The sequence below is a fragment of the Bos indicus genome, chromosome 8 (assembly GCF_029378745.1).
Source record: "Bos indicus isolate NIAB-ARS_2022 breed Sahiwal x Tharparkar chromosome 8, NIAB-ARS_B.indTharparkar_mat_pri_1.0, whole genome shotgun sequence".
Taxonomy (NCBI): Eukaryota; Metazoa; Chordata; class Mammalia; order Artiodactyla; family Bovidae; genus Bos; species Bos indicus.
Genome location: NC_091767.1, coordinates 88187135 through 88211815, shown reverse-complemented (window position 1 = coordinate 88211815; position 24681 = coordinate 88187135). Strand labels below are relative to the sequence as shown.

The window sequence follows — 24681 nt, the reverse complement described above, 5'->3', positions numbered from 1 at the left end:
CTCTGTGTTGGCTTTTTCAAGGCAAATAAGAATCTACCAGAAAGAGTGATAAATCCTCCCTGGCACCAAGCCCTCAACCTTGGCTTTCACAAACTTGCTTCTGTAGAGTGGGGAGTCATAATCTGAGTGTTTGCTCATCCAGAGCTATTCCTCTGGATGAACCCAGAGAGGGCCAAGCGTAGTGTGCCCTGTGCAAGACCCAGGCCTCTGACCTAAGCAGCTTTCAAGAAGACTTCACGTGGTTGTAATCTGTCTGCCTGTGTACTTGATCCTATAAACTGACAGTTGGTATAGAACGACCCTTGCTTTGAAGCTGGGGGACACAGTGGAACTGTCAGAATGGAATTATACAGATGTAATAATGGCCAGATATGGTTAAGTGAAAAGTGCAACTAAGTGGTTGGGCAGAAAAGTCTTGTCACCTGGGGTTGGGCTTTTCCAGATCATTTGAGTATGTCTAGCATGCATGGAACTTCACAGGAGGTGGGCCTGGGGCCTTGAGTCATGACAGCCCACCCTTCTGCTCCACGCCCTGTAAGAAGGTTGGCAACAATTCCAGCTGATGGGCTGATGCAGACAGAACAACTCAGCCCAGAGCCAGCTTCTACATGGTGGCAGACACACCTCCCACCACCGGTCACCACTGGCCTCAGTGGATGGTAAGCCTTGATGAGCCATTTCCTCTGAATCGACCTTGAGCTTGCTAAAACCATGTGCTAACTCTTACTCCTGATGACTTGTGCCCTACATTGGCAGGAATCCCTATTTACTGGCTGCTGTCCTCAGCCAAGAGACTGTCAGGGATGACTGACAGAGAGCACTTAGAGGGCCCGGTTATTGTTCTTCCTTTTTAAAAATTCTGGATATGAATCTTAGAGAAAGCACAAAAGCAATCCTAAGAGAGAACTCAGGTGAAGCCCTCTTAATTGGGTGAAATCAAGTCAATTGTTTTCTTGACTCAGAGGCTGGGATTCCTAACTAGACATGGAAGGAAATGAAGGAAGACTTGATAGGCTCTGTGACTGCACAGTGCTAACTGAAGAGGGTGGAATGCTCAGTAACACCTGCCTTCCAATCATCCTGATAGATCCTGTTTTCCAGAAATGCTCACACCGCTCTACATCCCACCTTCCACTGGTTTCTTACTATAGGACGTAGGGTTTTGCATGAAGGAATGCCCTCTGTGTTCCTTCTCTTTGGATCCCACAAGTCTTTGTAACTGTTTCCGCTAATAGAACATGGCGGAAGTGGTGCAGGGCGTCTTTGGAAATCAGATCAAAGTCCTAACAGTTTCTGCCTGGGTCTCCCTTGCTCTTGGGACACTTGCTGTAGAAACCTCACCACCATCATGGGAGGAAGCTGGGGCCACATGCAGAGGCCACGTGTGGGGGTTCCAACTGAAAGCCCATTGTGCCTGCATGGACTGTCAGACCTAGGAGAAAATGGTCTTCAGGTGGCCCCTTCCTCAATTTGACTCCCCAGCAGAGGCCCCAGACACCACGGGGCAGAGACAAGCTGCCTGCTGCTCCCTGTTTGAACTCCTGACCCATAGGAACCAGAAGAAGTAATAAAGGATTACTGTTGTTTTAAATCACAGGGTGACTCAGTCAACCATCTTATCCGAAGTAGTGGACACTTACTGGGCACGGGCCCTAGCGTGACCCCCTCCATGACCCCTTCTCATCTTCCTTTAAAGGAGGATGTGTGAGAGCCTGGTGTGTGGAGGGGGCTCAGGGAACAGGAATCACACGACTGTCACCAAAGGCAGCAGGCCTCTGTTCCTGGGCATGTCCTCCTGCTGCTAGTTTTAGCTCCACGGTGATTTGTTAAATCTGTTTATAGCGATGGTCAGGCCCGCCTCTAGGAATAACAAAGAAAAGGCGAATGGCTGGAGGGAGGAAAGTTTGGTGAGAAACACAGATACATGAGTTCCATAGGAATTCACAGACATGAGGGAATCCGTAAGAACCCTCATCTTAAAAAGAAATTTTTTTTTAAAAAGTTTTGTTGTGGACCATTTTAAATTCTTTATTGAATTTGAACCCCTATCTTTTAAGTGGCTTTCCTGTGCTGTGCTGTGCTTAGTCCTATCTGACTGTTTGTGACCCCATGGACTGCAGCCTGCTAGGCTCCTCTATCCATGGAGATTCTCCAGATAAGAATACTGTAGTGGGTTGCCTTGCCCCTCTCCAAGGGATCTTCCCAATCTAGGGATTGAACCCAAGTATCCCACATTGCAGACTGATTCTTAACCATCTGAGCCACCAGGGAAAGCCAAGAATACTCGAGTGGGTAGCCTATCTCTTCTCCAGGGGATCTTCCCTACCCAGGAATAGAACCAGGGTCTCCTGCACTGCAGGTGGATTCTTTACCAGCTGAGCTACTAGGGAAGCCCAAGTAATTTTCCTAGACCTCAAATAATTCTTAGCCCATTATGTCCATCACCACATTTCCAGGCATTCTGTATCTGCTGCCCCAGCCCCGCACCCAGGATACCAAGATAAAGAGTGAAATCTCTTCCTCTTTCTGAGGCAGGGGCTGACTGCTGTGTCCTCTCTGCAGCACGTGGCGTCAGCACGCCAGGGGTTTCCTTGGAGTGTGTCCTGGAAATGTGAGAAAGCATGCGAGGCATCTGACACCCCATTACCTAGAACTGAGTGTTTTCATGACATTCGCCCAGCTGTACCTTTATATAGTCATAGGGCACGGATATTATGCAGGTTCAAAGAGATTAAGCTTCCTTCCCCACCCAGCTGCTGGGGCATGATGCCTGGCATATGGAAGATGGATAGAGTTACTCACTCTGAAGGGTATTAGGAAACCTGTCTTGATTTTATTTTAGATTTTTAATAAGTAGCTCAGATCGTTGGCCATGGTTTGGGATGGGATGGCAGGCATCTGAAAGACAAATCCCACGTGTGGCGCCAGCTGGGGTGATCTGGGAGCAGGGAGTCTTGTTTGTTCAGCCACATTTAGCATCTCCAGTCAGGTGGAGGGGGGTGTCCCTGCCCCCTTGAATTGGGACACATGTTTGATTCCCTCTGGGAGGCCTGTTTCTTTGCTGGGGAGTCACGGACAGGCCTGACTCCCCTGCGCTCCCTTGTGTGGGGTCTTGAGCACATGGCCACTCTCCACTGGCTCTGGCTCCCTTCCTCTGGAGTTGCTCCATGAAGACTGTAACTCAAGTGAGTCTTGCAGTTGGATGCACTGCCCCTTGAAACATCTCTGGCAGCTCCTGGATTCCAGGAAGAGGCCTCCTCTCCCAGAGCTGCAGAGCTGAGTTGAAGGGGCCGCTTATGGGCCTGGCCTCTAGGGGAGGAGGGTTCTGTGGGGAAGTGACCTTGCTGCAGGAAGGCAGCCAGGAGCCAGGCAGGAGCTGGCCATGGAGGGACTTGCAGATTGGCTTGGGGTATGTGGGATAGAGGAACACACAGGGGGAAGGGCCAGTTCCAGGCCTTACTGTTGAGGGTAGCCACAGAGGTTGGGTGGCCCTCTCATTGGGATCATTGACCACAGGGGTCACACAGGTCCTGATGGCTCCATAGTGCCCATTGCAGAGCATGAGCAAGACTGGCTCTGGGGACAGTCAGAGATCCCAAGATGTGGGCACAGAGTGGCCTTTCTTCTCCAGCAGTCTTGCTACTGTGGCTGGAGGGGAACCCACTAGAGTGGAGTTGGGAGGTGAGAGAGATGGAATGGGGAGGGGGATATGGAGTGGAGGAGATGAAGATTGTCAGGGAAGTGGATGGAAGGTGGAGCTGGGGGAGGTGATGGGGTGGGATGAGGGTGGAAAAGATGGGATGGGAGAGGTAAAAGTGGGAAGGAGGGCAAGGTAGGGGCATTTCTAGTTCCAGGTGAGACAGCCCTACCTAGGACAGGTCCGACAATCTCCATTTCCTTTCTGCCCTGATGTTCTGTGACTTAAACAGCAACTAGGAAAGCTGATGCAAAACTCTCAGGACAGCACAGAAGGAAACCAAATTTCACATTCATTGACAGCTGAAGCCTAGGTGAGGCGGTGACACTATGGGGTGGAGGCTCTGGGTTGGGCCCCTTCTCTCAGAAAGCTCACCTACCTTGGCCCATGTGCCCCTGCAGCACCCAGACCTGGCGGGTCTTGGGCACAGGCTCTGTGGGTAGCCCTGATACTTGGGGGTGCTTTTCATGGCACAAGAGCTGTCTGAGGCCATGACCAGCTTTGTGGTGCTGCTCTGATCTCACACCCTGCTGGAGGACAGGCCTCCTACCCCTCTGCACAAATGGGTGGAAAGGTGACCCTCCTGCATTGACAGAAAGCAGCTTGGCCTCCAGGATGGAAGAGAGCCCTTGGTGTCTTTCTCAAATTCATCCCCATTTGGGATGAAACTTTTGAGGTTTGGGAAAGCCATGCTGCCTCTTGGATTATGGGGTTTTCCTGGTGGCTCAGATGGTAAAGAGTCTGCCTGCAACACAGGAGACCTGGGTTCAATTCCTGGGTTTGGGAGATTCCTTGGAGAAGAGAATGACAACCCCACTGCAGTATTCCTGCCTGGAGAATTCCCATGAACAGAGGAGCCTGGTGGGCTACAGTTCATGGGGTTGCAAAGAGTCAGACACAACTGAGCAACTAACACTTTTCACTTCCTAGGTTTGGGAAAGCCATACTGCCTCTTGGATTACGACTGTCTCCTTTGCTGCATATATTTCACTCCTTAGTTGGATGTGGAGGATGTGGATCCTCTAAGGAATCTAGGGTGCTGACATCCTTATCCATCTGGATAACTTGTAGAACAGGCCCTGAGAGGTCTGTGCTAGAGAGGACTGGGAGGTTGAGCACCTTCAAGCAGAGTGGAGGAGAGCATCTCTCAAGCCTAGTTCAGGCTGTTGATGTTTTCGGGGCCACCAGGGCTGGGCATAGGGGAGCAAGTGGATGGCTGTGTTCGGGTTCTGATGTGGCTGAGTTTTGGCCTCTGAGCGGAGCCGAGCCCCTGGGATCCCAGCGCTGACGTGGGCTCCAGTCGCATCAAGGGGAAGCGTGACTCAGAGGAGTACCTGGTAATGCAAGCACTCCTGGCCTGTCTCCAGTGACTGTGTTGGGAAATCTGGGTCAGTGTAGCTGGGCCTGGGTGAGGTGGCCGTGGTGGTTAAGTGCCCACAGCTTTGAGGGCACTATCTGGGCCATGTACTTTTGGCTTTTTGCCCCCTTACCAGAGTCTGCAGCACTGAATACACCCGCTGCCTTCAGTTGTCCAACAGCCCCTACCACCCTGCCCTGGGCAGTCCATCTGGGAGCCTCTTGTGATCTCTCACTTACAGTTAGCTTTATGTGTTAATTTACCTGGACCAGGGGTGCTTAAATGTTTTGTCAAACATGATCCTGGGTGCACCTGGGAGGGTATTTCTGGATAAGATTAGCACTTGAATCTGTAGGCTGAATAAAGCAGATTACTTCTCCAGTATGGTGGGCCTCATCCAACCAGTTGAAGGTCTGAATAGAACAGAAAGGCGAAGTAACAGAGAATCTTTTCGTCCTGATTATTGGGCTGGGGCATCAGTCTTTCACTGCCTTTGGACTCAGGCTGAAATACTGGCTCTTCTTCAGTCTCAAGTCTTCCAGCCTTCAGACTGGAACTTCCACCATCACTTTTCCTGGGATTCAAACCAAAACTACAGCATCAGCTCTCCTGGGTTTCTAGCTAGCTGTCTGCAGATCTTGGGTCTTGTCAGCCTCTGTGATGATAGGATCCAATTCTTTATAATAAAACTCTGCATGTGTGTCTATGCCCTATAGGTTCCATTTCTCTGAAGATCCCTGGCTAATCCACTCAGTATTCTTCATCACTAAATTCATGGCCCTCATGCCTGCTCCCTACTTGGGCCTGGGACAAAGACGCAAAGCTGCCCTCTATGCCCAGGTGTTAGGATGGGACAGTGGACAGGCCTGGTCACCCCATAACAAGGCTTAGCTTTATATGGGAGGCCACTGCAGGCCCAGTCATGGCAGAAGCAATATTCAGCAGATACCCTTGCATGTCTAAGGGCTTACAAAAATTTATAAATCCTAGCAAGGACATTTTTGCTAAATGATGACCTAAAGTTAATCTGGATTTCTTGGGAGAAGCCTAAAATATGAGAGCATAATAGAGAAGTTTAGATGTAGTTTGGATAGAAAGCTGAGAGTCCTTTTACTCCTGCACAATTTGAGTCTCAGATGGTGCTAGCTACCTTATTTCCTGAGTGTGGGAAGTGTGGGAAGGGAATAAGAAATTTTATTTTAAAGAAGTGCTAATCTACCACATGAGTTTGACACAAGATCCATCTGAAAACAAAGGAAGCAAAATAAATAAATAAAGTATATTTAAATCTGAAAGTTGGGGTTGTGGGGCTGGCAGTTCCAGTAGCATTCACATTTACAAAGAGTATTTGGAAATCCTTTAAGGAGGAGCTGTATGAGAGGTTATAACACACACACACACACACACACGCACGCACATATGCATGCACATCCACACACAGACAGCCCACCTATACTATTTATGTGTTGATGCTGCCTTTCTGAAAGCACTTTGAAATTTGCTGGCGTGTGGTGATGTAAGTCTAGGAACTTGTAACAGGCCCTTCTACGAAAGCATGTTTATGACACTGCAGATGACAGAGTGAGAGCTGGGAGACTTCTTTTTATTCTTTTTTTTTTTAATTTATTTTTTAATTGGAGGATAATTGTTTTATAGTATGTTGGTTTCTTCCATACAATGAGAATCAGTTGTAACTATATATATATATATATATATATATATATATATATATCCCTCCCTCTTGGCCTCCCTCCCATCCTCCCACCCCTCCCCACTTCCCACCCCTCTAGGTTGTCACAGCACTGGGCTGGGCTTCCTGTATTACACAGCAGTTTCCCACTAGCTACCTATATTACACAAGCCAGTGTATATACGCAAATGCTACTCTCTCAATTCCCAACACCCTCTCCTTCCCCCGCTGTGTCCACAGTTTGTTCTGTCCACATCTGCATCTCACTTCTGATGAAACCACTGCCAACAGAGGACAGTGAGCACAAGAAGCAGCAGCACAAATGCAAAAGTCAAAGCGAGAGCTGAGGGCCGGCTCCATCTGCAGCCAGATCAGGATGGAAAGCTCTGGGCATTTCCAGGCTCAGACTTGTGGCTTTGCTGCTGGTGATCAGAGCAGAGGGCCATCCCCATGCTCAGAGAACCCTCCTGTCCTCCCTCAGGCATTTAGTCCATTCTCACTGACCCAGAGCTAAAATGCCTCTTTGCCTTAAATATCTCGGGAGGGAGACATGACTTCGGTCTTGGTTGTGTCCTTCTGGCCGCTTCCTCCAGCCACTAGCAAAGCTCCCATTTTGTGAGGCTGATGGTTCCAGCTGTGAGATGAGTCTCACTAAATAGTTTATGAGAAATGGCTATTTTTATGTGAGCAGAAAAGGTCAGTTCCTGGAAAGCTGGGGCAGCCCCTGTGTTAGCAGATGAAAGAATCGCTCCAGGAAGCCGCCGCCCTCGGGCTGGTCCTCACTTCACTGAAGCCACTGCCCAACCACTGGGAGATGTGGCTCAGGGCAGCAGCTTCTGTTGAAAAAAGTGACTTATCTCCAGTCCACATTCGCTGCTTTTCGTTTTCTGACATTTAAGAAGGAAATCCTAAACTGGAGAGGAGACCAGAGAGGAGTTTTGATGCAGCCTGGTTTAAATTGGTTCTCAAAGTGGGTCCCTGGAAACTGGTTAGAAATACATGTTTTCAGACCCACCCACCTGCTGAGTGGGCACCTCAGGGGTGGGGCTGGGACCTTCTAAGTCCAGAACACCCTTGCCCCTCACACACCAACCCCTTGTCTGAGCAGGCCTGGCTCGCTCCCTATCACTACATTCTTTATTTCTTTGATAAGACTGATCACAATCTATATTGGTTTTCCCTGGTAAATGCATTGATTCTCACCTATCAGCTCATCAGCTTGAAGGCCAGCAGGGCTGTCTTTCAATTCCCAGTGTTACACCCTGCCAGGAGCAGATCGTAGGCTCATATTTTGAGTATGAATGTGTGTGTGAATTTTCTTAGCTTCTCATTCACAATTTGGAGGTAGATTCTGCTTCAAAGATCTGTGGCTAGGATGAGGGCAGGCAGCACCTGTAACCCACCTATCCTACGTTCCTCCTATTAATGACCTCTAATAAATGCTAGTGACCTTCCTTTACATCACACGGGCAAGGGAAAAAAAAATGAGTGGGATAAAGGGCAGACGGCAGCCCACTGGGTAGTAGGTCTTGCTCTGTCCCTGGGGAATTGAGGATGCAAACATTGGATTGCTGAAAAGTGCTAAACTTACAAGTTCAGAGACTACAGTTTGGATCCCTAACCCACCATTTCCAAGGTTGCCCCTTGGGTGTTTCACTGAACCACTCTGACCTTCAATTAATTTCCTTATCTGTAAAACAGGGTAATAAGAAATGTTTCCCATAAAAAAATTTTCATACACAGAGAATAAACACATGGATACCAAGGGAGAAGGGGAAATGGGATGAATTGGGAGACTGGGACTGCATAATACAGGGAACTGTCTTCATTGCTCTGTGGTGACCTAATTGGAAAGGAAACCCAAAAAAGAGGGGATATATGTATACACGGTCTTCCCTGGTGGCTCAAATGGTTAAGAATCTGCCTGCAATGTAGGAGACCCGGGTTCGATCCCTGGGTTGGGAAGATCCTCTGGAGAAGGGAATGGCAACCCACTCCAGTACTCTCGTTTTGAGAATTCCACGGTCAGAAGAGTCTGGTAGGCTATAGTTCTGAAGGTCTCAAAGGGTTGGACACGACTACAGTAGAACAGTAGAAACAGTAGTTACAGTAGAAACTAACACAACATTGTAAAGCAAGGATATTCCAATAAAAATTAAAAAGCATTTAAAAATCTCATACAGATTCACATTTCCAGGCCCCTTCCTGGATTAGAGATGGGGGGAGGCTGGAATTGTATCTTTAAATCAAGCACCCCAGTGGATTCTTCTGGCAAGTTTGGAAAATACTGACACCAGATGCTTGCTAAGGTCTGGCTCTACGCTATGATCTATACATTTAGATAAATAATTCTTGAGAAATAAGGTGAGGTATGATAATGATTTTGAAATGATATGCCTTGTATTTACTGAATATCACTCATTGTGATCCTTGATTTTCATGTGTAATCACTTGAGGGGCACAGTTTGCATTTTCCTTTGCAAATGAAAACCTCTCCCAGGGGTTGCTCCTCAGTGCCTTTGGCCATCATGACAGGTAAGAAAATCTTATGTCAAAGGCTCAATGTGTGTTGTCATTAAAGGAAGGTTGACTCCAAAGCATGTGATACATAAGGAAACTGGATCAGGATTCCAGAAACGGAAAGACCTATGGTGACTCAGATGCTAAAGAATCTTCATGCAATGCGGGAGACCCAGGTTTGATCCCTGGGCCAGGAAGATCCCCTGGAAAAGGGAATGGCAACCCACTCCAGTATTCTTGCCTGGAGAATCCCATGGCCAGAGGAGCCTGGCAGACTACAGTTTATGGGGTCGCAAAGAGTTGGACAAGACTGAACCAACTTAGCATACATGCATGCATAGGCTGACATACAAGCTAGCCCTTGAAGGCCAAGGAAGCTTTGTATAAGGAGGACCATGAAGAGGAAAAAGGACCTGAAAATGATAGGAGGAAATTCCTACACTAAGCAAGAATTTGGGTGAAAGTGTGCTATGGGCTGATTGGTTTATAGAGGCACCATCATTTCTGGAGGACAGGGCGTACATCAGGGTTGATGGGAAGACGGGGCTCTTGGAGGGACACTGAGACCACACTTTGTGCCTTGCTTAAATGATACAGCAGAGTTCTCAGAAGTTAGTGATTCAGGCTGTTGGCAGGCAGGGCAGGTGTGCTAGGAAAAGCTCTGGTGGGGAGGGTGGTTCAATCTGGCAGACATGGTCTTGGTGAAGCAGTGGGAATACTGAGGGAATGTTCTTGGAGTGAACTTTCAGGAAAATAAAGGACAGACCTTAGCATTTGTGGAAACAGGAGTAGGAGGGACAGCTTCAGGAGTACCCCAGGGTTTCCCACAAGGAAGAGCCTAGAGGGTAGCCTCGGGACCACAGGGTGACGGTGAGCTGGAGCTGATGTGGGAGCAGTGGGAACTTGTGTTGAGGTCAGGGTGGGCTGCGCTGGTGTGGGCTGAATGCAGACAATTGTAAAATTGGATTTGATTTACAAGAAGAAATCAGGGTTCATGATAGAGAATTCTGGAGTCTCTTGCATTGAGTCTGCACTTCAGTTTGGGTAGAGTCATCATAGTAACCGTGTCCCGAGAATCTGACATATTTCTTGTTTGTTTAGATTTTCTTCAATTTCTTTCAGTAATACTTCATTGCTTTTAGTTTCCTTTTCAAAATACAACGGATATGTTTTAATTTGATAAAGTAAAATTTTAAAATAGTGTTTGAGAGAGGTAACTTGAGTGCTCAGTTACTCAGTCGTGTCTCGACCCCAGGGATGGTAGCCCACCAGGCTCCTCTGTTCATGGGGATTCTCCAGACAATTGGATGAGATTAATTTGCTGGAAAAGCTCAGCAGTCCCTGTAGAAGATACTCCACTATTTATTTCTGCTCATACGAAATGCATCCTCATCATGGGACCATCCCTTTGTTTAGCACATACCAGATCATGCAGACCCCTTTGTTGGGGCCCCCCAGACTCAAGTGACCATGTTGCTGTGACGAGGCCCAGGAATGTGTGAAGTGACATGGACTGTTGGAGAGTTGTGAGAATTTAGGCCAGGCCCCCTGGGGAGGTGACCTCTCAACAGGTCCTCTCAGGCAACGGGCACTCTGAGCAAGGGCGCATTTGGGGAGCCATGGAGTCCAGGCCCCACCTGAACTTGGCTGTGCCAACAGAGCCAGTATGGTGGCTTAGAGTTGGTGAGAAGGAAGGTGGTATGAGGAGGTGGGAGTTGTGGGCAGAGTCCTCAGTTGAGACCACAGGAGCAGACTGGGGATATCAATCCCAGGCACTTCTTAGAGATCCAGGCAGAGGAGCCCCAGCCTCCTGCTAATGGATCAATGGTTCCCCCCAAGAACTCCTCAGCCACATCAGATTCTGAATCTTATTCTGAATGGATTTTAGTGGGATGTGCTCTGACTCAGATGTTCACAGTGTCTCTTGTTGAGCTGAAGCAGGGGCCACAGGGACCCCGCATAGGACTTCCTCATCTACCCAAGGAGTGAACACTGAGGACGTGGGGGTGCTCAGGGAGAGGAATCTGCGTGTCTGACTGTCAAACTTTGGGCTCACTCTTAAAAATCATGCAGAGCCCCTTGAGACTTTTGTTTGTGTAGGTGCATCGAACAGTATTTACTACATGAGCTATCAAAATGGAAACAGTCTTAAAACACAAGTTCTTTCACATGGATGTGGTTGCTGGAGTGACGGGCTTGCCAACGCTTCACGTGGCCTCCAGAAATGTCCACTGCCCACCTCTTCATACGCACTGGGGAATGAGAATGAAAGGGGAATATCATGTACTATTATTATGAAAACAATCTTGACTTTACGTGGCCCTGAGAGGGGCTTGGGGAACTCCCAGGGGCTCCCAGGCCGCACTTGAGCACTGCAGACTCAGGCCAGTGCTTCCTGTTTCTCAGGAGGTATCTTGGGGGTTAGGACAAGGGCTTCTCCCACTGCAGACAGGGCGTAGGTCCCACCAGCTCCCTGCACTCTGCAGAGCAGGGCCAGACTCCGCCCACCTGGGAGGTAGTGAAAGTGAGGGGCCCACCCTCTTCTCTATTCAGGTTCTGAAATTGAGAAGGCACACAGTTGAATGGGAACCTCACTGCCATTTTCCTCCTGACAGAGGCTACGATAGGGACACGGCATGGGGTGTCAGCCTGGGAGCCTACAATGGGCCCTGCTGTTGCTGTTGCTGCTGCTGCTAAGTTGCTTCAGTTGTGTCCGACTCTGTGTGACCCCATAGACAGCAGCCCCCCAGGCTCCCCCGTCCCTGGGATTCTCCAGGCAAGAACACTGGAGTGGGTTGCCATTTCCTTCTCCAATGCATGAAAGTGAAAAGTGAAAGTGAAGTTACTCAGTTGCGTCCGACTCTGAGCGATCCCATGGACTGTAGCCCAGCAGGCTCCTCCATCCATGGGATTTTCCAGGCAAGAGTACTGGAGTGCCAATGGGCCCTAGCCTTGGGCAAACCTTCTGGGCTCCTGTGGGTGGGGCCAGGGCTCCCTGTGCAGCAGGCAGGCCCCACCTGGACCGAGGCGGGATGCAGAGGGCCTGGCCTGCATGTGCCCCCCTGTTATATCCCCTCACCCTCAACTCCAGGGCCAGGTGCAGAGAAGACAGGATGTCTATCTTGCCCTCTGTGTCCCTCACATCAATCGACAGCTAACTGAAGCCCAGTTGTCCTCTCATGTACTGGATTCGTTTTCTTCCCAGTGAAGGTCTGGGGTTTTAGTCCGGGGCTTCAGCCTGCCTGTGATGCGGTGCAGCAAGGAGGTGCCTCTGTTTTGCTGATGTGTGGTGGTCGTCCTTTCAGTGACAACAGCTTCTACGGCCTGCCTGTGCTCCTGTGTGGGGCATCCCTTGCTCATCACACTCAACCCTCTGTCCCTCGTCCTCTGGGAAATTTCTCACAATTCAAGTCCAACTGGAGGACCTTCTACATGTTGTCCAAGGGTGTGTGTGTGTGTGGTCTCACAATTCTCATTTTACCATCTTGGTGTAGTTTCTGAATTGAGTTTTTTTTTAAGTAAAATATATTTCCTAAAAAATAAAAAAAATAAGTTTTTTTGTTTTTTGGGCTTCAATATCACTGTGGACAGTGATTGCAGCCATGAAATGAAAAGATGCTTGCTCCTTAGAAGAAAAGCTATGACAACCTAGACAGTGTATTAAAAAGCAGAGACATCATTTTGCTGACTAACATCTGGATAGTCCAAGCTATGGTTTTTCCAGTAGTCATGTATGGATGTGAGAGTTGCACCAATAAAGAAAGCAGAAGAATCAATGCTTTTGAATTGTGGTACTGGAAAAGACTCTTGAGAGTCTCTTGGACAGCAAAGAGATCAAACCAGTCCATCCTAAAGGAAATTAACACTGAGTATTCATTAGAAGGACTGAAGCTGAAGCTGAAGCTGAAGCTCATATACTTTGGCCACCTGATGCTAACAGCCAACTATTTGGAAAAGATCCTGATGTTGGGAAAGATTGAGGACAGGAGGAGAAAGAGGCGACAGAGGATGAGGTGGTTGGATGGCATCACAGACTCAATGGACATGAGTTTGAGCAAACTCTAGGAGACCGTGAAGGATAGGGAAGCCTGGTGTGCTATAGTCCATAAAGTTGCAAAGAGTTAGACATGACTTAGCGACTGAACAACAACAGCAACAAAATTTCCTGGAAGAGTTGAGTCTCTCATTCTCACAGGTTGTGAATGGCTCTAATGAATGAGCTGATCGTTTCTCCCAAGAGCAGCTTTACCCAAAGTATATGGGATGATATAGGAGGAGAGCAGATGGATTCAGGGACCTGGGTTAAGGGACCTGCAGAAGGGCATGGCATCCTGTCAGAAGCAAGAGTTGTCCCCTGGGCAGTTACAGGGGCAGGGGAGGGGGCTGTTCAGGGTCATCCCCTACCCTTGAGCCTTTCCCTGTGGGTAAAGGACTTTGGTTCTCTTTTCTTACTGACCTTTAGTCCTTATGACTGAAATAGCCCAAGTTCTGGGATGGGAAGCCCAAGGCTCCCTAAGAGACTGGTCATTTCTCATCAGGACAATAAACCTGAAGACTTTTTTCCTGCTGAGACTCTGAATGGCCCCTCATGAGCTCAGTACAGTCTGGCTGTGTGGTCCTTTTTTCATCACAGAGAATGCCTGCCTTTCAGGACATGGCCCTCTTAGTCACTATCAGGTTTTAAAAGACAAAATAAATTTCATGCTCCTTATAACCCCAGAAGCAGCCGTAATTCCCATGAGGGATACGTGAGCATCTTTGTCACTCCCTAAGCTCACATATGCCATTGCCAGAGGAAGTCACTGTTTAGTATACAGCACTTGGGGGATGCCTCAATTTGTATGTGTTATGCACTTTTGCACAGATGGAAGCTATAAGTGGGTACTGTTTTGCTTTCAGTGTATGTGTGTTTTTCATCACATTATATTCTGGACATGATTCCATGTCAGCACATGTTGATTCGCCTGATTTTTTTTAAGAGACCACAGTGTATTCCATAGTATGGATTGGGACTTATTTAACCAGTTTTCCCTGGAAGGATGTCTGTCTACTTGTCTCCAGCAGAAATGTAATATATTTGAAAATAAGATCACAAAATTGTATTGAAGCAAGGAAATGCCACCAGATGGTAACTCAGATCCACAGGAACAAATGCAGAAATCTAAGATGAGAACTGGAAGGTTAATAACTCCATTACTGTATATGTGCTCTCCTTTCTTCTTATAAAGACATTAAGCAATCAAATTTAAAAAACAGCAAAGGATCTGACAAAATGTTTCTCCAGGGAAGATATAAAAATGGCCAATAAACACATGAAAAGATGCTCAACCTCATTAGCTAACAGGGAAATACAAATCAAAATTACAATGAGCTATCACTTCACACCCAGGAGGATGACTGTCATCATAAAGACAAACAATAATAAATATTGGTGAGGACAGACACCAAATAGAAGAGAAATGGAATCCTCATTCCCTGCTAGTGGAACTGGAAAACAGTCTGAGTTCTTCAAAGGGTTGAACATAGGTTAATACATGACTGCTGCTGCTGCTGCTGCTAAGTTGCTTCAGTCGTGTCCGACTCTGTGCGACCCCATAGATGGCAGCCCACCAGGCTCCCCTGTCCCTGGGATTCTCCAGGCAAGAACACTGGAGTGGGTTGCCATTTCCTTCTCCAATGCATGAAAGTGAAAAGTGAAAGTGAAGTTAGCCGTGTCTGACTCTTTGGGACCCCATGGACTGTAGCCCAGCAGGCTCCTCCATCCATGGGATTTTCATTTCTGAGGCTACAAGCAAGAATAAAGAAGCACATGTCCACACAAAAATGGACATACCCAAGTTGGTAGCAGAATTATTCAGAATAGACAAAAATGGGAGCTAATGAATGGATAAGTAAAATGTGGTACCCACATACAATGGAGTATTATTCAGAAATGAAAATTAATGAAACTCTAATACACACTATAGCATGGATAAGCCCTAAAAATATGGTAAGTGAGAGAAATTAGTCCAAAAAGCCCACATAGATAATTCAGTTTATATGAAATATCCAGGATAGGTGACTCTAAAGAGTCAGAAAATAGAATAATGGTTGTCTAGGGCTGGGATGGGAGAGTTTAGGGCAATATGGGCAATGACTGCTGATGGATGTGGGATTTCTTTTTGGGATAATGAAAACGTTTTAAAATTGGTTGTGATTATGTTTACACAAGTCTGTGAATATACTAAAAACCACTGAACTGTTCAGTTAAAATGCACTAATTATAAATATGTCCAGTTAAAATGCATGATTTACAACAAGTTGGCTCAGTGGGTAGAGTCTTCCAGCAATACAGGAGACAAGGGTTCAATCCCTGAGTCGGGAAGGTCACCTGGGGGAGGAAATGACAATTCACTCCAGTATTCTCACCTGAAAAATCCCATTGACAGAGAAGCCTGCCCGACTACAGTCCACTGGGTCCCTAACAGTCAGACATGACTGAGCATTCTACTGGCTTGACAGGTTAGACGTATATAACCTGTCATAATATATATGACAGGTATATATATGACCATATATAATAATAATAAACTGATCTACCATTTATCTATTTCTGCCTATCAGTCTTCTATCTATTCATCTCATGTCAACTTTGGCTTCGTGACGGATTGGTGAAACTAGGACTGTTTGGATGGTTTATATTTAAGCATGTTAACCAATTTTCCTCTGCTGTTTTCCCACTACTGTTTTATTTAGGGTGTGCTATTGATGTTAACACTATAGTTTAGTTCTTAGATTATTCCAGGATACTGAGCAGGGGTTTTTATGGAGCTAGGTGAGGAGAAAACAGCTCTCAGCTGTAGATCCAGTGACAGATGAGACCCGGGTCTTCACTTCTGGAAGAGGTGGGTGTGTTCCCTTGAGGTGGGGAGGGTTGCATTCTGAAGGAGGAACGGATTGGGGCTGTCATTTGGGGCGTGATTACTGTGAGAATGGCATGGAAGGATGTTGAGAAGCCACAGGAGGGCTCAGAGGATATGATGGCTCCACTCTTCCCTCCTAGACAGCCTTCCTGCATTGCAGTGACAGGAAAGCTCAAATGCATGATTCTGAGACCCCTTTCAAGTCAGGGCTTCTATATTCCATTTAGGTTTAAAAGTCAGATGACTTGGCCTGAGATTTGCAAGGCAGAGGGCCAAGAGGGCTGTACTTTGGCCACAACTATTGTTTCTGCCAACAAACATGGCAGTGGAGATGGTGACTTGCTGACGAAGGGATGAGCAGGGCAGAGCAAGGTCCAGTTTCTGGGGTTGCGAAGCCTGACCAGCAGGACACAGGGCACTCATTCGATGGGTCACAGCAGGGTGGTGTGACCCTGGAGCTGGCAGTGGTCTTTCCAGTCAGACTTTCCTGATTCTAGTGGCTTTCTGATGGAGGCAGTTTCTTGGTTGTGGCGTTCTCCATATTGGCAGTGTCAGGGTGGTGCTGGAGAGCCAGTGGGTTTCTGACTGAAGAGGGAGAAGCAGCCCCTTCCTGGCTGCTTTGGGAGCTGTTCTCAAAAGCCCATCCCGGTGTCTGTTTCTCTGGCCCTGCCTGGACTTCTGTGAGCCACTCAACAGTCCACAATGAATCTCTTTCTGTTCTAAACCAGCTAGAGAGGATTCTGGTTTTTGTAACTGAACCCTGACCGATACAGTGAATTACATCAATGGATTTCTTAACACTGAACAATTTTGCATTACTGGAATGAACTCAACTTGGGTAGAGTGTGTTCTCCTAAAACACTACTCAAGTTATATTTGCTAATTCTTTACGAAGATGTTGACATTGCTTTCTCATGTAAGGCTGGTCTACTTCTATTTCATATTAGTTAAGTTATTAGTGTCTTGCTGACCTTGGGGAAAAAAAAGAATCTGGATGATTTCTTTCTTTGCTGTATTCTTGAATAAGCTGTGTTAGTAGTTATTTATTCCTCGAAAATTTTGAAGATTTTCCACATAAAACTAGATGAGGCATTTTGGGATCAAAGTAGCTTTTATTTCTGCAAATTCTTCCATTGTTATTGATTTGTTAGATTTCCTAGTTCTTTTTAGGTTGATTTGCCAAATATATATTTGTTGTTGTTGCTGTTCAGTCGCTAAGTTGCGTCCAACTTCTCCACCCCAAGGAGTCTGCTAGGCTCCTCTGTTTATAGGATTTTCCAGGCAAGAATACTGGAGTGGGTTGCCATTTCCTTCTCCAAAATATATGTTTACTTATATAATATTCTATTTTAGATTAAACTGAGCCATCTCATTAAAATTATTTCTTGTTTAGTAATATAAATATGAATGGCCAACAAGTTTTTCTCTGAATATTATTTTGCATGTTTCTTTTTGTAACATATAGTTGGATTTTATTTATTAACCTATTCTGAACTTCTTTCTATTTTAAGCAAATAAGGTTATACCACATTTATGAACATATCAAATCAATTTGGTCTTTTTAACTGGTATCTACTGTTTATTTAAAAATATTTCTCTTGCTTTCTCTCTTTTGTTCTGTAGTCTTTTCCTTTTTGTTTACTTTGGTAATTTAGATACTTTTTTTTCTTATTTTGGTTTTCTTTAAATAATGCCCAAATGTCCAAATTTTGAATTATCATTGTTAGAAACATCAATAAGAACAGCAACACAATTTATTGAAATCTCACTAAAAAGCATGAGCAAGTTAGCTCACCTTTACCTCCTCTCATCTTTCCTTCCTCCATCACGTGTGGACTTTTTGCCCTGTTCCAGTATGGGTAGGAACAATAGGGATACATTTTGAAAGCATGAATGAGATTTAAAAATATCTACTAGTTAATATTAATAAAACTAATAATTCTTATTAATCATTTTCTCTTGAAGCCTTTACACATGAATTTCAACCCGCATCTTTTTCACTGGGAAAAAGAGAATTGCTTTGAGAGCATGACATAGACGAGTTTCCAGATGCCAGAAAGAAGAATCAGATAGACTGGAGTCCAGATAGACCTGATTTCTGAGGGAAAAGGGAGGGTGGTTGGTCAGCTGTGTGTTTTCTGCCTCTGTTCTCTCCAGACAAAAATGATGCATGTGAGAGACTCCCAGAAGGGTGGAATCCAATTCCTTTTGGGTCTCTTGGTGGATACCACTCAATGAGGGCCTTGCATAAAGCTGGGAAAGCTCCCCTCCACAGGGGAAATGTCAGTGTTGCATATTTAGATGTGTCAGCTGCACCACATCCCACCCACCCTCTCCTGCCCACTGTACCCTTGATCCCAGCATCATGAATGAATTGTAGAAGTTTCTCATTCATCTCACTGAGAACAGAGCGAGCAGCTTAGAACCGGAAGTCAGCAGCCGTGGAGTGACATAGTGAAAGGCAAGATGATCTGGTGATACACACGTGTTTTTGAAATATGCTTTTAAAATTTCAGCTATTTTAGGCTATTTCCTGTTTTATTATTGTTATTGATTTCTGACTTTGGCATCTGATAAAGAAAGTGGTTTACATGATATTGATTTTGGAGCATGGATTGAGACTTCTTTTGTGGCCCAGTGGGTGCTCTCTTTTAGAAAACATTCCAGGCATACTGGAAATGCACAGTTGCAATTTCCATTTGTTGGGTGCAGGGTTTTGCATATGACTCCTAGATAGATAGACTCAAGAGGATTCAAAACAAAATCCTAAGTTTTTCTTTTTGCATTTTCTGGGAGAGTAATATAATCTCTTAGTATGATTGCATATTTTTCACTTTCTCTGGGAAATTATGTTAGATTTGTTTTAATTCTTTTGATGCTACACTGTTAGTTCTTCCTAAAGATAATAGTTTTATAAATTCTTAGAAAGTTATTCTTTCTATCATTAAGTTATGATTTTCTTTGTTACTCTTTTGTCTTGATATCTATTGTGTCTGAGCTACTCAGCGTGTGGTATTCTGTTATGGAAGCCAAAGCAGTCTCATATAACTATGCTTAACTTTGTAAGAAATTGCTAAACTGTCTCCCAAAGTGGCTGTACCGTTTTGCTTTCCCACCAGCAATGGATGAGAGTTTCTGTTGTTCCACATCCTCACCAGCATTTGGTGCAGTCTGTTTTTGGATTTTTGCTATTTTAATAGGCATGTTGTCATACCTCATTGCTATTTTTTTTTTTTCCCATTTGGCTGTGCTGGGTCTTAGTTGCTGCATCTGAAATCTGGTTCCCTGACCAGGGATGGAACCCAGGTCCCCTGCATTGGGAGCATGGAGTCTTAGCCAGTGGACTAGGGAAGTTCATCATTGTTATTTTAATTTGTAATTCTTTAACAACAAATTATGCTCACCATCTTTTCATGTGCTTATTTGTCATTTATTTATATTTCTTTATGAGATGTCTATCCAAATTTTGTAGTCATTTTAAAACAAGTAGTTTTTTAATTAATAGTGAATTTTCAGAGTATTTTTGGCTATACAAGCTGCTCAGTGATAAAGAATCTGCCTGCAACTCAAGAGATGTGTTCAAGAGACATAAATTCGATTCCTGGGTTGGGAATAACCCACTCCAGTTTTCTTGCATGGCTTTCCTGGTGACTCAGACGGTAAAGAATCCACCAGCAATGTAGGAGACCTGGGTTCGATCCTTGGGTTGGGAAGATCCTCTGGAGAAGGGAATGGCAACCCACTCCAGTGTTCTTGCCTGGAGAATCCCATGGACAGAGGAGCCTGGAGGGCTATAGTCCATGGGGTCGTGAAACAGTCAGACATGACTTAGTGACTAAACAATAAACCAACAACAATTTACTGAAGATGAGTTGACTATATGCATGTCAGGTAACTCTAGGCTCTATTCTGTTCCACTGTTTTTGTCTAATCCTTCATCACTGCCGTGTTGCCCTGATTACTCTAGCTCCATGGTACGTGTTTAAGTGAAATAGTATCAGTTCTTCCCCTTTGTTCTTCTGCTCCTCCTCTTCTGCTTCTTTCTCCTCTTATTTTTTCAATACTGTTTTGGATATTTTAGATCTTTGACTATTCCATATAAACTTTAAACTCAGAAAATAGTTTGCTGATATTTTATTGAAATTTCATTGAATCTTTAATCAAGTTGAGAAGAACCCATTTCTTACCAATATTGAGTTTTCCAATCATAATCTTTGATTTTTATCCCTAAAAATTTGTCATTTTCTGCATATACATCCTGTGTATTTTTGGTTAGATTTATACATAAATTCATTTTTGGTGCTATTATAAATGACACTGTGTTTTTTATTTCAAATTTTAATTGCTCATTACCAGGATAGGAAAGCAATTGACTTTTTATATTAACCTGTATACTGCAATCTTTCTATGCTTGATTATTAATTCCAAGATGTGTTTTGATGTTGTTGTTCATTCTTTGGGATTTTCTATGTAGTCAATCATGTTATCTGTGAGTAAAATCAGTGTTATTTCTTCTTTCCTAATTCATTCTTTTATTTCATTTCTTCTCCTATTGTACTAGTTGGCACTTCTAATACAATGCTGAGTAGGAGTGGTAAGAGGAGACATCTTTGCCTTATCTTAGGGGGACATCTTAGGGGGAAAGCATCTAGTTTCTTACTATTAATTAACTATGATATTAGCTTTAGCAGCTTTCTGCTTCAGTTTGTTTTTTTTGTGTGTGTGTAGGGGGGTATATGTTCTTCTCAAGGTGAAGAAGTTCTACTCTATTCCTACTAGCCAATTTTTTTTTTATCATAGGTGATAGATAGGTGATATCACAGACAGGTATTTTCTAAAATGCTTTTTCCAAATCAATTGATATGATGGTATAACTTTTTTCTTTTGCCTGTTGATGTGATAGATTATGTTAATTGATTTTTAAATATTGAATCAGTCCTGTGTACCTCACAATCCCACTTACTCATGATGTATAATTAAATTTTTTATTAATTATTTGAATGACTATTTAGATAAGATCCGTATAGTTAAAGCTATGGTTTTTCCAGTAGTCATGTTTGGATGTGAGAGCTGAACCATAAAGAAGGCTAAGCACTGAAGAATTGACGCTTTTGAACTGTGGTGTTGGAGAAGACTCTAGAGAATCTCTTGGACTGCAAGGAGATCAAACCAGTCAATCCTAAAGGAAATCAATCCTGGGAATTGATTGATTGAATATCCAAAGGAATATTCATTGGAAGGACTGATGCTGAAGCTAAAGCTCCAATACTTTGGCCACCTGATGGGAAGAGCCGACTCATTAGAAAAGATCCTGATGCTGGGAAAGATTGAAGGCAGGAGGAGAAGGGAATGACAGAGGATGAGATGGTTGGATGGCACGAGTTTGAGCAAGTGCTGGGAAATGGTGAAGGAGAGTGAAGCCTGGCATGCTGCAGTCCGTGTGATCGCAGAGTTGGACATGACTGTCAACTGAACAACAACATTTAGATAAGATTCTTATATTGGAAAAGATTGCTATGCCTTATAACTCTTTTTTAATCTGTGACTTCCCTCTTTATCTTTCTGGCTTATTTTCGCAAATTCAGTCATTTGCCTTATAGAATTCCCAACTGTTTGGGTCTTGTTGATTTCCTCCCCATATTTTTATTTAACTTACTTGTTCCTCTGTCTTTGGTATTTCTTACAAACTATTAGTCGAATTCAGAGACTTATTTCGCATTTAGATTGAATTGATTGATTGATTTTTGGGGGGGCAAGACTATTTCACGGATGGTATGTACTTTCATCAGACAGTATGTAATATCTGCTTGTCTGTCTTTGCAATGTCAAAAGCCACTGGTGTTCATTTCCCCAATACATAGTCTCATTAACAGAACAAAATTTAGATTTCTAGTTCCAGCATTTTTTTCATCATTTGGTAGCTGGAATATTGCTATGAAGAGAAAATTTTCTCTCATTAGCTACCTAGTGAAAGAGTTTATTTAGGGAAACCAGGATAAATCTTTGATTCTTTCTCTTTAGTTGCCAGTTTTCAAAATAATGCGATCATTCCTATAATAACTTTTGAAGAAAGTACTATTATGTACTCAATGATTTAAATATCTTCTTGTGTTTTAATCTCCTGCTCTGTCCTTATGATCTTTGGTGTTGCTCTTACTGTTCCTTCCACGGTGATTAGATCCCATTTTCAGTGGCTCCTTATTTTCTTTTTGCGGTAACCTCATGTTTTATTAGTGTCCTTGCTTTCAGATCAGAGCAATTGTTCCCTTTGTGTCTTGTACACTTTCTGCTCTCGGGGCAGAGTCAGCCATTCCTCAAGGAGCCTTGATCCCTTTTTGTGGGAAATTCAGAGATTGCAATCTGCACACTTAGCAGAGTTTTAACAAGAAATTGGAAATGGCGTGTGGAGACCAAGCCTTGAGCAGACTGGGGGCCCGAATCACGTGTGGGAGGACTGAGTCACGTGTATCCTGAATTGTGAAAATATTCCCACGGAATGACTTTGTTTTTCTTCTGCTGGGGGGCCCAGAGGTTTCACCCATCCAGGACAAGTTTTCACATTCATTTCTTGGCTTAAGATCCCCCAAACCATATGAACAGTGCAGATTTGGAATCCTTACGTGCATGTGGTACAGCCTGAGGTTTTGATTTCTCATGGGAAACCTTTTTCTTCTCATTCAGGGCCCCAGGCAGATGGCAATCCTGCCTGACACATCCCAGGACTGGCAGCTGGAATTCCTCTAGCCTCCTCTTTTCACAGGGAGGGATGGTCGTTTATTGTCAGCCCTTCCGTTCTCACAGTTGGGCACTGGGATCTCAGCGGCCTGAGTGGGTCCGTGTGCCTCCTCCCCAGAATATCACTGTGCCTATTTCCAGGTGGTGGGGCCTTGGGGAGCATAGCTTTCTGTTCCAGTTTTGCTTCATTTCTGGTATCTAGTAACTGACTCTTCTCTCTTCAGAGCCTGGTTAAAGGTTTTTAAGACAGTCATGTGAAGTGAAAGTTGCTTAGTCATGTCCGACTCTTTGTGACTCCATGAATAAATAGTCTATGGAATTCTCCAGGCCAGAATACTGGAGTGGGTAGCTGTTCTCTTCTCCACGGGATCGTCCCAACCCAGGGATCGAACCCAGGTCTCCCGCATTGCAGGTGGATTCTTTACCATCTGAGCCACCAGGGAAGCCTAAGGATACTGGAGTGGGTAGCTTATCCCTTCTCCAGTGGATCTTTCTGGCCCCCAAATCAAACTGGGTCTCCTGCTTTGCAGGCAGATTTTTTTTTACCAGCTGAGCTACCAGGGAAGCCTTGCTGCTACTGCTGCTGCTAAATCACTTCAGTCGTGTCCGACTCTGTGCGACCCCATAGACGGCAGCCCACCAGGCTCCCCCGTCCCTGGGATTCTCCAGGCAGGGAAGCCTTAAGACAGTCATATTGAGCATATAAAATCTGTTCCCTTTTCTGCCTTCTTGTTAACCTGGGCACCATAAAATTGTATGTTCTCTTTTTCCATCTCTGGTGGGGTTGCATTTAATCCATGAGAGCAGGTCATGGGGAACAGCTCTTTCTCTTGGGATGCTGGCTCCCAGCTGGATTCTCTGTGTTGGGGGGTGCGGTGGGGGGAAGACGCCCATAGCTGGAGGTTTTGATGTTTGTGATATTTAACATATCAGTGCAGTCACCTGCATGGACCTTCTCCTGCCTCTTGGAGGCTGGGTGGGTGACATGTGTCCATTGCTCAAACACCTGTCTCAGAGTGATGTGGGCTCCTGGTGTATGGTGTTGCCCTCATGGATGGAGAGCTATGTCTCCTGGGCGCTTGCCAGGTGTCTTGGCCAAAGCCTCCTCTGCCATCTTCCAATTCTTTACCAGGTCACTTTTTAAAAAAGATGTTTTTTACAAGCAATAAATGCTGGAGAGGGTGTGGAGAAAAGGGAACCCTTTTACACTGTTCGTGGGAATGCAAACTAGTACAGCCACTATGGAGAACAGTGTGGAGATTCCTTAAAAAACTGGAAATAGAACCGCCGTATGAACCAGCAATCCCACTGCTGGGCATACACACTGAGGAAACCAGAACTGAAAGAGACACGTGTACCCCAATGTTCATCGCAGCACTGTTTATAATAGCCAGGACATGGAAGCAACCTAGATGTCCATCAGCAGATGAATAGATAAGAAAGCTGTGGTACATATACACAATGGAGTATTACTCAGCCATTAAAAAGAATACATTTGAATCAGTTCTAATGAGGTGGATGAAACTGGAGCCTATTATACAGAGTGAAGTAAGCCAGAAAGAAAAACACCAATACAGTATACTAATGCATATATATGGGACGTAGAAAGGTTGTAATGATAACCCTGTATGCGAGATAACAAAAGAGACACAGATGTGTAGAACAGTCTTTTGGACTCTGTGGGAAAGGGAGAGGGTGGGATGATTTGGGAGAATGGCATTGAAACATGTATAATATCATATATGAAATGAATCGCCAGTCCAGGTTTGATGCATGATAC

The 24681-nt window shown here is 44.9% G+C and overlaps 1 long non-coding RNA gene across 1 annotated transcript in view; it reads left to right on the top strand.

Annotated features, from left to right (window-relative positions):
• The first annotated feature begins 392 nt into the window (after positions 1–392).
• Positions 393–24681, top strand: part of LOC139184467 (uncharacterized) — a 29781-nt gene continuing 5492 nt past the window's right edge. Inside the window, exon 1 of the long non-coding RNA XR_011567967.1 lies at positions 393–659. This is a non-coding gene — a long non-coding RNA (uncharacterized lncRNA). The remainder of the gene's footprint in view (positions 660–24681) is intronic.